Below are 14609 nucleotides of genomic sequence, written 5' to 3'. Positions count from 1 at the left end.
AAAAGGAACTGTTTCATATATTTTAATATTGTCCCCACTTGGCTCTCCACCGCAAAAGGGGCTTTTCAAAGCAATATGCCAATTCAAGCCATATTTAATCAGGAGAGGGTACAAAAAATTAGCTTTGTCTGAGAAGCAGCCTACAGCCTTCAAGGGCAGGTAAAACACGTAGATAACTTCATTCAACAAATATTTTGTGAGCACTTACCATGTGTCAGATACTCTTGTGGGTTAAAAATCCAAAAGGGCCATTTGGAAAACAGATACAAAGTGCCCCGGAGTTCCAGATGACAAAGATTTTCAGGTATCAGGAAAGGCTTCTCAGGAGAGGAAGCGTTTGGGCTGGAATAGAAGGATCTGGCAAGGTAGACATAGGGGGTGGGGCAGGGCACAGCTCGCAGAAAGGACAACCCGTGCACAGGCAGAGAGGCAGAACGTGTGCACACACCAAGGCACGTCAACGAATGTCTCTAAGTCTAGGTGTTGGATCAGCTTTTTCTGCTCAGAAACCTGTGCACGGAGATGTTTTAAGCTGTTTTTGCAAAACAAAATCACTTCCTAGATCAAGTGCCTCCTGAAATGCAAGAACACCGAGGAACTTGGAGACTAGTGATATTTTTTTGTACGCTCATCATTTTCTGATGAGGACCACTGTACAGAGCAGTCCAGGAGTTCAGGGTCAGAAAACACTAGAAAACCTAAGTTCCCAAAGCGTCTGACGACAGCAGGTTCCAATGCAGTTTTATTTCTGTGTCCTTTCAACCCTAAGTGGATTTCACATGTAGCTTTTCATCTCTCATCTCTTTCTACCTCTATCCGAACAGCCAGTAAAACTATCCCCAAATGTAAGAACGTCAGAGAAATCTTGCCAGACCGTCTCTTTGCACCTCAGGTTGGCGATTTCACCAACCTTTTCACTTCACTGGAAAGGAGAGCACTGCTGGGGGGAAGTACAAAGCTCAGTTTCAACAGGCGAGAACCAGCCAGTAAAAAAGCAAGTAATCATAAAAATAAGACAAGTACTGAAGTGGCACATGGGCAAGCAGCCTCCAGTACAGGGCTTCTCATACTTTCACACGCATATGAATCCCCTGGGGATCTTACTGAAATGCAGGTTCTGATTCAGTGGGTTTGGGGTGAGGCCTGAGAGTCTGCATTGCTCTCAGGTCCCAGCTGAAGCCAGTGATTCTGGTCTGGTGACCACAGATGGAGTAGTAGCAAGATGCAGGACGAAGATGCAGCAAGATGCAGACTTTGGACTGCGACCCACAGTAAGAAATACATTGAACTTACCGCCCAATGTTCACTGTGTGTGTGAGAGAGAGAGAATGGGAGAGTTTACACAATGTACATAGTTCTTTTTAAGTATCTGTGCAATATACTTTGTTATTTTCTATTCTACTTCATTAGTCACTGACCAAGACCCACTAAACTGATGTCACCACCTCTTAATGCGTTGCCACGAAGATTGAAAAGCCTGATTTAGAGCAAGAGTAACCCTCTTGGAGATCTGGGGAGTGCCGTGTCTTACTTAGCTCCAGGATGCTTAGGCAAACACTGAGACCAAATTGAAAAGTTCAATGTCCAGAATGCCTTTTAAAAAGGCAATGATGTGTCAGCTGGGTTTGGGAAAAGCTTTCATTTTCAGGTTTTAGGGAGGCAGCCAAAATGGGGAGACAAAGAAATGTGTCCCAAATGAAAGAACAGAACAAAGCTCCAGAAAAAAAATTAAACAAAATGGAGACAAGCAATCTACCAGATGCAGAGTTCCAAACACTGGTTATAAGCATGCTCAGTGATCTCAGGGAGCATTTCAACAGAGAGATATGAAACATAAAAATGGAGATAGAAAACAAAACAAAGAACCAGTCAGAAATAAAGAATACGGAAACTGAAATGAAGACCACACTACAGGGAATCACCAGATTAAATTAAGCAGAGGATCTAATCAGTGAGTTAGAAGGTAGCAGAAAACACCCAATCCGAGCAAAAAGGAAAAAGAATCCAAAAAAATGAGGATAGTTTGAGGGCCCTCTGGGACAACTTCAAGGGCACCAACATTCACATTATAGGGACACCAGGAGAAGAGAGAGAGAGCAAGGGACTGAGAACCTTTTTGAAGAAATAATGATGAAAAACTTCCCTAACCTGGTGAAGGAAATAGACATACAAATCCAGGAAGTGCAGAGTCTCAAACAAGATGAACTCAATGAGGCCTGCACCAAGACACATCATAATTAACATGCCAAAGGTTAATGACAAAGACACATCATAATTAAAATGCCAAAGGTTAAAGACAAAGAGAGAACCTTAAAGCAGCAAAAGAAAGGCAGTTAGTTACCTACAAGGGAGCTCCCATAAGACTGCCAGCTGATTTTCCAACAGAAACTTTGCAGGCCAGAAGGGATTGGCAGGAAATATTCAAAGTGATGAGAAGTAACTAAGTAACCTACAACCAGGGTTACTCTACCCAGCTCAGCTATGGTTTTGAATCAAATAAATTGTAAATAGCTGCTCAGACAAGAAAAACACTAATGGAGTCCATCACCACCAAACCAGTATTACAAGGAATCTTAGAGGCATGCCTTTAAGATGGGAAAAAAATAAAAAAATAGAAAAAGATGAAAATTATGAATAATAAAATGGCAAAAGCTACATATCTATCAACAATCCCTTTCAATGTACATGGATTAAATGCTCCAATGAAAAGACATAGGGTGACTGAATGGGTAAGAAACAAGACCCTTACATATACATGCTGCCTACAAGACATTCACTTCAGTTGGAAAGAACACAGACTGAAAGTAAAGGGAAGGTAAAAGACATTTCATGGAAATGGAAACAAAAAATAAAGCTGGGGTAGCACTATTTATATCAGACAAAACAGTCTTTAAAATAAAGGCTATAATAAGAGACAAAGAAGGACCCAGTAATCCCACTTCTGGGTATTTATCTGAAGAAACCCAAAACACTACTTCGAAGGGACCTGTGCATCCATATGTTCACTGCAGCATTACTTACAGTGGCCAGGATGTGGAGGCAACTTGGGTGTCTGTCAATGGGTGAATGGATAAAGAGGAGGTGGTACATATACATAATGGAGTACTATTTGGCCATAAGAAAAAATAAAATCTTTCCATCTGCAACAATATGGATGGACCTAGAGGGTCTTGTGCTGCATGGAGTAAGTCAGACAGACAAAGACAAATGCCATGCGATTTCACTTATATGTGGAACCTAAAGAACAAAATAAATGAACAAAACAGAAACTAACTCATAGGTAGATACAGAGAACATCTTGATAGTTGGCAAATAGGAGGGTATCTGGGGGGGCTGGGTGAAAAAGGGGAAAGGATTAAGAAGTACAGATTGGTTGTAACAAAGTCACAGGAATGTAAAGTAAGCATAAGGAATACGGTCAATATTGTAATAGCTACGTATGGTGTCAGATGGGGACTAGATTTATCGGGGTGATCACTTCATAAGTTATATAAATGTCTAATCACTATGTTGTACACTAGAAACTAATATAATATTGTATGTCAACTGTAATCGAAAAATAAAAATTTAAATGCCATGAGGTTTTAAGTTTTTGTCACTTTAATTTCTGTTTTCTTACCTGTATGATGAGAATGGCAATACCTGTCTGGCCCTGAGCGGAGGTCTCTACGTACCATTTCCTACGCAAAGGAACTAGGGTTCCTTAGAGAAAAAGCTGAGTCCAGGTCTGGGACAAGAAATATAGATAAGCCTGGAACCCCCCGTCACACTGAAAGCAAGAAAGCTACCGAAGACGACTGGGGTTGTGTCTTTTGAACCAACTTGAATAGTCTCTCTCTCTCACTCGCTGAGCAAAGATGGACAAGTTGAACATAAATAAGGTGAGTACACAAAGTGAAACATATAAAATGTGTTTAAATCTATGAGTTCAGAATGATCCCAACAAAAAACATACATATTGGTCATTTTGGTGTTGGGTTTCTCAACAGTGGCACTGGTGATATTTGGGATAATTATGTGTGGTGGACGCCATGCAATGAGTTGTAGGCAGCTCAGCAGCCGCCCTGGCCTGTAACCATTGAATGTCATTAGCACCCTCGTTCCAAATGTGACAACCAAAAATGTCCCCAGATATTACCCAATATCCCCCAGTTAAGAACGATTACCAGGGATCATGCTAGAGAATCAATTCCTTATTTTTGAAAACTAGTAAAATACAAAGAAGATTCAAGTACTGATCCTGTCTTTCTTATATGAACTACATCCCAGGGAACCAAAAACTAAGTGGAGAAAATTTCTTTTCATAAAACATCCCAGCTATAAATGAAGAAGGAAACATAGAGTGAGGACTTTTGCAACTACAAGTAAACTGACAGATCGCAGGAATGCGCAGCAGTGGTTACTAGTCCCACAGAAGACATAGCCAGACACACCATGTCATACACTCCCCTGAGTGAAGTTCACAAAATAGACTTGGGAAAACAAAAAAGAACCAGACTCTCATCAAGCTTCCAGCCTCCACATCTAACTGCCAAAGTGTGGTACATATAGGGGACAAAGGGACAAGTTCAACTACACCACCCTGATGCAGTTAGCCAAATCCAACTGAGGGAAAACACATCGCCCAGTTTCTTCAATGACCAAAAAAAAAAAAAAAGCATGGAGAAAAAGAAGTGTAATAAAAAATAATAAAGACATATCAACCATTTGTAATATATCGACCTTATTGGAATCCTAATTCAGAATGTTAAAGATGCATCTATAACATGTAAATACACATATACGTATATATCAAGAAAGTGAGAACACAGACTTGATTAAAAAATGTTTTGCTTTTTCTTGAGATGGATAATAGTATTGTGATTAAGTTTTTTAAAACAATCCCAACACTAGGGATACGGACTAAAACACAGATGAACCAGTATGTCTGGGACCTGCGTGCCTCAGCCAAGGTGAGAGGAGTGTGTCTGAGAAGACAGAGGAGCCAAGTACTGCAACCCCCGCGAGCGGTGAGAGTCAAGAGGGGCCCGTGATACTCACATCTCTGCTAGTCCATGGTCCAGATTTTCTATAGTTGAGGTTCCCTTGCAAGTGCAAACAGAAAAGAGTGCCTGGCCCTCACTATCTCACGGGATTAAGTTACTTAGAAGAACAAATGAGAAATTTTATATTTAAATGATTACTAGGCTTTACCCCTGTAATAAGATAGCTAACCTTTGAGCAGTGCTTCTGTTTAGTTCTCTTAAAAAAAAAAAATTAAAAACCAGCATAAACTGAATGAGGAAACCTGGACTCTGTGATGGTGATGGAACCTCAATAACACTTTTTTTTACCCTAGTGATTCCATACATGTCACCACTCACATGAAACCCCATCAAACGTACGGCCACCTTTGGAAAAACGAAGATGCACCTGTCTACTTAACATGAAAAAATGCTCAAGACACAGAGTGCAAACGGCAAGGTACCAAACAGGAGGTACTGCAGGCGTCCCTTTTTATGCAATATAAATATACACATCATTTCAACATACGTATGCATGGGGTGGGGGGTAGTCTGAAACCCTAATCTTGGATGGTGGGGTTGAGGGTGACCGATTTTACTGCTTGTCTTTGTTTCCTAGTGTTTTACTACAACTAAATATGCACATCTTGTGCAATAAGTAACAAAACGCATGTTTGTGAAAAGTTTGTACACACGAGAGGGCCACTTCAGTCATTGGGAAGCAGCCCTTATCTTGAACTTCCTGTTTCCCAAAGGTGATGCTCGATATCAGAGCCTGACTCCTCGTGTTAACTCCTTGAAATAAGCCTGGACAGACTGCACAGTCAGAGGTGTGTGTTGACGATAAACCCGCAAGAAGACCATTAGGTTCTTAGAATTTGCTGTCCGAACCAACTGTAGGTTCACCTGTCTATCAGAGGATTGCTTTCTGACTGAAGTGAATTATGATCCCAGGTAAGTCACATGTTTAACCAGACAGTCTAGAAATCTGGGTCTCAGCCCCCATCAAGTTCCAATCTGATATGTGATCGTGACGTCCTCACTGGTCTCTTCAGAGGACAACATCGTCCCGTGAGGCTGAGCACAGCGAGAATTCTGTGCGAGTTGAGAACCCCTCGGGGAAATACATCATCGCCAACCTGCACAAACCTGGACGACCTGCCCTTGACTCCCTCTCCCTCCGCTGCAGGCCCCTGGCCTTCTCGCCCGCCCCAATGGGTCACTCCTGCTCCCAGCTCAGGGCCTCTGCACTTACTGCCCTAGCCCTTTGGGACACCCTGTCCCCCACATATCTACTCGGTCAACCCCCTCAGCCCCCTCGGCACGTTAAAGGGCCCTTCCCTGGTCACCCCACCCCCACCCCCCGTGCTCCTTTATTCCCGTTACCCTGTGTTTTCTTCTTGTCATTGTTTTTTCTTTTTTTCGGTGGTAAAATATACATATGTAACATAAAATTTACCATTATAACCATTTTTAAGTGTACAGCTCAGTGGAATTAAGTACCTTCACACTGTTGTGCAACCATCACCACCATCCATTTCCAGAGCTTTTCCATCTTCCCAAAATAAAACTGTCCCCATTAAACAAACTCCCCATTTCACCTCCCTTCACCCCGACAACCACTCTTCTCTTCTGTCTACGGATGTGACTGCTCTGGGTCCTCTTATAAAAGGAATCACGCACTACTTGTCCTTTTGTGTCTGGCTGCTTTCACTTAGCGTGACGTCCTCAGGCTCCATCCATGTCATCGCACGTGTCAGAACCTTATTACTTTGTAAGGCTGAGTGACATTCCACTGTATGTGTACACGCTTTGTTTATGTCAGTAGACACCTGGGTACTTTCCATCTTTCGCCTGCCGTGAATCACGCTGCTATGAGTGTGAGTGAACCAGTACCTGATGGAGTCCCTGCTTTCAGTTCTTTGCGATGCACACACGCAGGTGGAAACGCTGCATCATCTGGGAATTCTATGTTTCATTTTGTGGGGAGTCGCCACACTGCTCTCACAGCAGTGACACTATTTTACCACATGACGGTCCCAATTTCTCCCTCAACACTTATCTCCTGTTCCCCTTACGCCGCTGGGGTTTTCTCCATAGCATTTACGACCTGTCTTACTACAATACCTCCTATGTGCACGGGCTGCCTCCTCCCAACTAGGAGTTGAGCCTCTTGGCCACAGGACTTTCACTGCTGGATCCCCAGCACCTGGAACGCACCTTTGCACAAAGCGGATGCTCAGTGAAGGAAGAAACCCTTGGACCAAAACAACTCTGGCTCCTTGAATCGATTTATCACACTAAATGCCTTAAACTATGTCCAGCTGACATAGTTCAATGAGATGTAGCCAGGAGGTGATGGCTTCAGAGTCCTTCCAGCTCATGAGCAATAACCTCAGAACCACAGACACGATGACAACTGGCAGAAATCATAAAGATCCTGTCCGTCATGTCACTGGCTTCAAGCCTCAATTAACTTCATCAAAAGAGCCACGCAAACACTTCAAACAGCACAAGTGAGCTAAACAATTGGATGCACTTCCAGGGAATAAAGGGCCTGCGAACGCAGTGTGTTTTATTTTAAAAGATCAAACCAACAGCAAACAAGATGGGACACTGGCCTTGTGCGGACTCCCTAATTAGATGGATCCATGGACAGCTTGACCTAGAAACCTAACTCCAGACCTACTTTTATTTATTTTTTTTCTGTTGTTCATATTTGGTGTTTGTTGTTTCACGTTGGTTTGTTTTTTAAGAGCTGCTTGTAAAGAAATGAGAGTTTCCATGAGATCATGATAAATGAGCAAAACAGCCATGTGATGTTTTTCTCTGGAAGTCAGTTGGTTCTACACCATTGGGTTAGAAGTTTCTTTCCTCTCTCTCACTTTAATACCCTGGTCTTCCTGAGTTGAAAATATTTTGAGGAAAAAGGCACCAGATGTGTCTTGTTGGGTTCATCTATTTCTTCTCCTCTAAGCAACCATTCTGTCCCTCGTTCCTACAGAAAAGATGCCAATTCCCTCAGAGGCACCACTTTGTTGGCACTGTAACACCTTGTCACCCCAACAACTTCCACGGGGCTCAAAGGCCAGGTGTGATTCAGTGAGAGCGTGATGAACTTTCCCTGCCTGATAAGAAGGAGACCTTGACAGGATATTCTGTTCTGATTTGAATTTAGTCAAAGAGTGGGTCGTACTTTACACACACACATACACAAACACACACACACGAAAAAAATGAAAAAGTGTTCTGCGCAACCGGCCACAACACACACTGAAGGGTATGTGAAAATATTTCGACACTTCACAGTTCAGACTCACTGCGATTTAAACTTTCAAATTATTCAGGTGGCGGGAGGCCTGATTCCTTTAACCTGCTTAGATGCCTTGATTGAAATGATCAAGGTGTTTTTCAAGTATGAGCAGAACCGGAAGCTGAGCTCAGACAACGTTCCTCGTGATTTGGTTTGGTTTCTTTTACTCTCATTCACGCTTTCAGCACACAGCTTTCCAAAACAAACTCAGAACAACCAACACCTCCTTAAATATCCACACTTATCCCCACACCTGTGGCTACATTGTTTGCTGCTTACATCAAGGTAAGTATTGTTCATTCATCATTGGTGGGACATACGCAAGAGTTATTTCATCAATAGCAATGCGCTTATTTTTCCTAGCTTCTCCCTCACCACCACCACCCAACTTAGGTGCATTTGTGGGCCCAGTAGAGCCCCCCAGCCTGTGGCTTTCATTGCATACTAGCTACGAGGCAAGTGATTTCACTCTGCAGCTCAGCTTCCTCACCTGAGCCTGACCCCCAGGGCTTCTGTGATAGATGGCTCGGAACCTGACTTACAAGTACTTAATGTGTCACTATTATTACTTTCAGCAACCAGTTCTAGAAGAGTCTGTGGACCAGTTTCTCCTGGCCTGTTAGCTTACTCAGAAAAGGGGGACTAAACCCAGTCCTTGGACTTTTGAGTGCCTATGGAGCCATGTGAGTCACCAGAACTCCAAAAAGGAACTGGACCTCACACATCCAAATGCCTTCCAACCTACCCGCACTCCCGAGGATCTTATCAACAGGAAACAAAAGCACTCTACCACCATAATGAAGTGTCTGGCTTTTCTTTCCTAATTAGAAAAGCCCAAAGATTGTAGCCCAGGGAACAGCTAAATATTTAGAACGCTATAGAAGTTACTAAAAGCCAGCCCTCCTTTCCACCCCCCACCCTATTACCCTGTTGTTTACCCTGTTCCATTTCAGAAGAAAAAACTCGAGGACCGAATCTGCAGCAATGGGAATGTACATGTACCCGTTCAAACTCCCTTTCTCGAAGCGCATTCTGGCCATTTTGGAGGGAAAAACAAATGGGAGCTACTTGTGTTTGCAGACAAATGCTACCCTTGGCTCATATCCCAAGACAGGCACCTGACAACAGGAACCTGTCAGATCCCTCGACATTCAGATGGCTTCAAGTCAAGGGCTGGACGCTATCTGATGCTTCAAGAACTAACTTCCCTTTTCAAAGTTCTAATTCTTTCAATTTGCCAGCAACCACTTTCATTTCTTGCAGTCCAACCTACTCTGATTAAACACACATTCACAGTAAGAAAAAACAAAGTGACTATTTTTGAAAGAGAGAAGGGTTGATTTTTGCTTTCGTATCTTGGCAGATGAGCCGCACTGCCACCCTCAGAATTTAAATCATCAGCACACTGCCTGGCAAGTTCCATTTCCACCAACGGGCACCCCTTTGCTCCTTTCCATGGCTTTTCCCCTGCTCTCCTAAACCTTGAGGCAGCTCCCATTCCCAGCTGCAGCCAAAGAGCTGGGCAGGACTGACCCCTGGGTGTCCCCTGCTCCCTCAAGCCCCCACCAGAGGCAGTGACAGGTTATGAAGACAGAGCCAGAGTTTCCTTTTCGTTCCTACTCCCCATCTCCGTGGCTCATTAGAGGGGATTCAAAACAGGCTCGGAACAAACACTCACTGAATGCAGCGTGCAGGCTTCCACACTCACCTGACGGTCGTCAGGGACCTGATGCCCGAACTCGCTCAGCCAGGTGTGCGAATCCCGCTCCTCTGCGCTCAGCTCCTAAGGATTTAGAAAGAAAGGCTGAGTGTGAGACCACGAGGTAGGTCCCTAACAAATGCTCCAAATTTCAGGCTTCCACCTTCTTTAACCTGCTTCCTGGAGAGAACCCCCACCCCAAGCCGCAGCTGACAGGCAGGTTGGTGGGATCACGTGGGCGAGGAGCACAGGTAACTTCGAGTACTTACTTCCAGTAAGTAACTGACAAGCGAGGCTGGGCTCGCACGGGCTTGGAACGTGCCTGGGGCCGGACCAGGGGAAGTGCCGGGCAGATCCAAGCACTTGCTTCCCGCAGCCGAGGCCGAGCATCCGAAGCCCGCGTCCTCATTGGGCCTGAGCTGCGTCCACACTTCATTCCTCACCGCTCCCCCGCGGTTCTTCCGTTTTTTTTTCAAACCCTCCCCACTGGGGCCCCCACACAGCATTATTCTCCCAACCGAGCTGCTCGAGGGAGGGCTGCATTTAAAGAAAGATGGTTTCCTTGAGCGGACTCACATATGACACCCCCACAACTCCCACCCACCCCCACCAACACACACAAAACCCCTATTTCCTGCAGTTGCTGCTGCAGTTTCCAACTTGGGGGGCTGCCATTCCAGTCCCGACTGGGTGGCTTTCAAAGCCAGTCCCTGGACTCCAGAACGTTGTCTTTACCTCAAATGAACCTCCCCCCCACACACACAAAAATGCTCGCAGAAAAAGAACCCCCCAATGCACGCAAGTGCTTGCAAATCCACCGAGAACTCCCAGAGTAGGGGGCAGAAACTTGTGCGTCGGGGGGACGGCACCAACTCCCCGCGCCCTCAGCCCGGTCCCCGTCGCTACCTTGGAGCCCGAGGAGCCACGCCGGTTTGAGGGAGCAGAGCGAGGAGCGGGGTCAGCAGCCGCTGGGTAATTCCATGCTCGCGAAGAAGGCGCTCGTTCCGTTAGGATGGAAGCGAACACCCACACCTCCTTTTGGCGTGGCTTTCTCTCTCCACCCTCTGCCTTCTCCACCACCACCTCCTCCTCCTCGCCTCCCGCCCCAGCGAGCCTGCGGGAGCGCTTCAGCAGCACACACACATGCTTACTGCACTTTGAAGCGGCTCCCGGCGTCTTATATAGGCCGGCAAGCTCCCTGGGCAATGTAGTCCGAGGCGGAGGTCACGGCGGCGCCGCGGGCTGCCGGATGGACTACAAGCCCCAGAATCCCTCGGGCTCCAGGATAGGCTCTAAATAGACGAGGGCGGGGAGGGGCGTCCTGCGGGGCGTCCCGGCTGCGAACTCTGCTCTAGGTTTGCTGCTGGCTGGGCTTGGAACACGCCACCCAAGACAGCCACCCCTGGGGGGCGCCCCTAACCTTTGGGGATCCTCCTCCTCCAGCCGCCCCCTTTCCCTTAAACCCAGGTATTGCTGGGAGCCGGGGGTGGGGAACAGCTCGGATTTCTGCTTTGGGAAGTTTTTACAAGCTGATACCCTCCCTCCTCCTCCTCCCGCCTGGAGTCCAGAGCCAAGAATTTCAGAAATCCGGGGCACAACAACGCCAGTGTTTGTGGTCAAGGATTAAAGGCGCGAGGTTGTCTTTATTTAATGTGCTCGGTTTACGCAGGAAACTAAGTCTGGAAGCGACGGTCCACGCACGCGGGGGACACGCAGGCAAGTGGCTTGAGAGCACTTTCCTAAGCTGAACCGCGCGTGCCCTTCCTCGCCCCGCAGGAGGTAAAGCACACGAGCTCTCCTTCCCGGGCACAAATAGAGCAGCCGTGTGGCGACTTGCCCGCGCTGAGTTGGGGACGCGGAAAATAAATACAGACCGCGACCTCGGTCCTGACCCTGCTTCAGGCAGACCCTCTACTCCTGGGAGCTCAAATGCTTAAATAAATAAACCGCAAACGAGAAAAACAGGGCTTGCGAGACAGCCTTTTGCACAGAGGTGCGCCTGCAGGCGGGGCGCCCCGCGCAGCTCCGACGGGCGTCCGGGACCAGGTGGGTTTCAGCCCCTACCAAGAAGGGCCTGCGCTCTGGGCTACAGGCTGCTTCGTGCTGGGCTTTTGGAAAGAGGGCAAGGGCTGAGCTCCCGTCCTCAGACGACGTGCATTCATTCCACAAACGTTTCCTGAGTGTCTGCTGTGCGCCGTGCACTGTGCTAGGCGCTGGGGCACGGCGGTGAGCCAAAACACGTCGCAGCATCCCGGCAGGCGCATAGGGTCTGCTTTAGAAATAATAATAATAATAGTAATAGACCGATTTTTATTGAACCCAGACCGCGTGCACTTTTCGTGCATCGTGTTACTTGAGCTTTAACACCCCTTAAGCATGTGTTTTTATCCCTATGTGATAGGTGCACACCGAGGGCTCAGAGAAATTAACTGATTTCCCGAGATGACACGGTGAGTTAAGTCGTGCAGCCTGCATCCCAGTTCCAGCCTGGGAGTGTACTACGTCCTCGTCTTTGGGGAAATCCGTCCGCACTGCCTTAAGCGGCCTCCCTCGCCACTTTAGAAGCAGCCGCTGAGCCCGTGGGCAAGTCCTTTTCATCTCTTTGCCCCAGTTTTGCCGTCTTAGGAGAAAACCATTTGAATTTCACTACTTTCTATCAGGATTGCTTGATATAGCGTCAACAGTCTTGTGAAACTTCAGGAACCAATTAGGGGAGCACCATAGCTAATAACTATTACTGACATAATAATGCCAAAAATAACACCTAGCATTTATTGGGTACATGCCATGTGCCAGGCATTGTTCTAAGTTCTTTCTGTATATTATCTCATGAAATCCTATTAATGAATCCTTTTGTTTTACTTACGGGAAAACTGAGGCACAGAGATGTTAAGTAACTTCCCCAAAGTCACACAGGGGGTGGGCTGTCTGACTCCCAAACCCTGGACCTTAACTACTACCCGTCACAGCCTCCCCAATGTAAACATTTGCATTGTATATATCTGCTCATATAAGCAGTTCATACCCGTCCAGGAATGGGCAAAGCTCTGCAGTACACAGAGTTCGTGTCTGTTATAGTCCCTCTTCCCCTCCTCTCTTTAGGCACTGTCCCCTGGTCACTGGGCACTAAAGCTACGCACCTGATGCCTCAAGCTACCACTCTCCATCCTCAAGAAACTCCCCCATCTTGTAAAAACAAAGGGGTCCACCCCTTTCCCATCTGTTCCCTCTCCTTCTCCCCCATGAAAACAAACCATTTCTAAAGGGTTTTTGGCTCTCTTTTTTAACAAATTCACCAAATCAATCTATGCTGATAGAACTGGTAAATACTAAAAGGGTAATTATTTCATGTGCTTCTAATTCAGAAACTCAATGGAATTTTAATGTGGTTCTTCTGAAGAGAACTTGGCCTTGCTTGAGAGCTGGAGTGGGGTGCTTTTCATCCTCACCATACAGTGGACACTGGAGCCTTAGCAGCTTTATCCACTGTCTTCCCTCCCACATCACAAGTTTCGCTGAAGGCAGAGACTGTTTTATTCGTGCTTGTGTTCTCTACCTCCCCAATCCAGCAAACTTTCATCCTCTGTCTGCACATTTTAGTAGATATGTGAAAAAAAAAAAAGTTTGTTTAAAAGAAACGTTTTAACAGGAGGTGTGCCATACATACGGTGGGCTAGGTGAACATATTTTTTGAACACACAAATCTTGTCGCCCACCCACATCACACACTGTTTCCTCACCTGTGCGTATGTGTGAATGATCCCATTCAACAGGTTGCAATTGGCATCAGGTTCTAGAAGCTATTTGGTCACTAGAAAGTAGTTTGGCACATTTTGCTGTGATGCTAAGAGGTTCTCTGTGAGGATGTGTGATTGATGAGGAAGCATGTCATTCAAAAAAACAAAAAGGCCACTGCCCAACTCATTCCCCATTATTAATAGAGGGAAAAGGAAGGGTTTCTTTTTCTTGGAAAAATTTGCTAGACCTGTGCTTCCCAACACAGTCGCCACTAATCATTTTGTTACTTAAGATGTGGCAAACTGAGACATGAACCAGGTGTAAAATATATGTTGAGTTTCAAAGCCTTCGTATAAAAAAGAGCAAACTATCTCATTAGTAATTTTAACGTTGATCACATGTTGAAATGATAATACTTGGGATATATTGGGTTAAATAAAGTAGATTAAAATTCTTTTCACCTGCTTTTCTTTTTATTTTTTTAATGAACTACTAGGAAATTTAAAAAATGACATATGTGGCTCATATGCTTTTGGACAACGCTGGTCTGGAAAACCAAGAACCTGATTCCACAGCTCAGATTCCGAATGATGACCAGCCCTGGACATTGCCACTTATTACTTTGCCCTGGTCAATGCCCATGCAGAAAAGTGGGAGGGCTTTGTAGAATCAGCATAATGTCATAGTCTGAGCAGAAGTGGGAAGAACATCTGAAACCAGCACACCAGCCTACCCCACGGGAAACCAGACAAATAGAAACAGGGACTCATCAGCACTACACAGCTGAAAACTGTATCCCAATGACCTGCCAAGAAGCCCATCCTCAAACATTACCCTGATTAAAAGAGCAAGATAT

The 14609-nt window shown here is 45.7% G+C and overlaps 1 protein-coding gene and 1 long non-coding RNA gene across 2 annotated transcripts in view; one reads left to right on the top strand and one right to left on the bottom strand.

Moving 5' to 3' along the window:
• Positions 1–11169, bottom strand: part of ITPR1 (inositol 1,4,5-trisphosphate receptor type 1) — a 293521-nt gene extending 282352 nt beyond the window's left edge. Inside the window, exons 1-2 of the mRNA XM_074312232.2 lie at positions 10922–11169; positions 10025–10099 (exon numbers count right to left, since the gene is read on the bottom strand). The gene's annotated coding sequence lies outside the window, so the exon portion shown is untranslated. The remainder of the gene's footprint in view (positions 1–10024; positions 10100–10921) is intronic.
• A 426-nt stretch (positions 11170–11595) lies between these two features.
• On the top strand, positions 11596–14385 carry LOC148758201 (uncharacterized). Its single transcript, XR_016021237.1, has 3 exons — positions 11596–11731; positions 12417–12465; positions 14250–14385. It is a non-coding gene; the product is annotated as an uncharacterized LOC148758201 (long non-coding RNA).
• The last annotated feature ends 224 nt before the right edge of the window (positions 14386–14609 follow it).

This window comes from Rhinolophus sinicus, chromosome 5, assembly GCF_057876585.1.
Source record: "Rhinolophus sinicus isolate RSI-liver-muscle chromosome 5, RSI-T2T, whole genome shotgun sequence".
In the NCBI taxonomy this organism is placed as follows: Eukaryota; Metazoa; Chordata; class Mammalia; order Chiroptera; family Rhinolophidae; genus Rhinolophus; species Rhinolophus sinicus.
The sequence above is the reverse complement of the archived record's forward strand: the minus strand, read 5'-3'. Positions and strand labels throughout refer to the sequence as shown.